This window comes from Chrysochloris asiatica, unplaced genomic scaffold, assembly GCF_000296735.1.
Source record: "Chrysochloris asiatica unplaced genomic scaffold, ChrAsi1.0 scaffold00064, whole genome shotgun sequence".
Lineage (NCBI taxonomy): Eukaryota > Metazoa > Chordata > Mammalia > Afrosoricida > Chrysochloridae > Chrysochloris > Chrysochloris asiatica.
Genome location: NW_006408582.1, coordinates 5738758 through 5739319, shown reverse-complemented (window position 1 = coordinate 5739319; position 562 = coordinate 5738758).

Genomic DNA, 562 nt, shown 5'->3' with positions numbered 1-562 from the left:
TTTCACATTGTAATTGTTTTGATCATAGACTGACCTCCCAGATCCTCTGTTCTTATAATTTTATTCTGTTCTTGACTCTTCCATTTGTCAATTGATTCAGTTGTCAATTGAGTTCATGGTGGTGCTGCCACGTACGTCATTCTCTGTTGTCTATTCTTGTTGGTTCTCAATCCACAGAACTTCGTTTAGGATGTTTTTCATAGCAGGGTTGGCTTTGGAAAAATCCTTAACTTCTGTTTATCCTGGAATGTTTTGATTACACCATGGTATTTTATTGACAGCTTTGCTGGGTAGAAGAATCTAGGTTGGCAGTTTTTTTTTTTTCTTTCAGGGTTTTATATATGTCTCCCCATTGCCTTCTTACCTGCATGGTTACTGTTGAGAAATCGGAGCTTAGTCTGATTTGCTTGCCTTTGTATGTTATACTTCTCTTTTCCCTAGCTGCTTTCTGGATTCTGTCCTTATCTTTGATTTTGGAGAGCTTGACTATTATATGTCTTGGTGATTGTCTTTAAAGGTCTATCCATCCTGGGGTTCGTTGAGCTTGAATGCTTATCTTTTC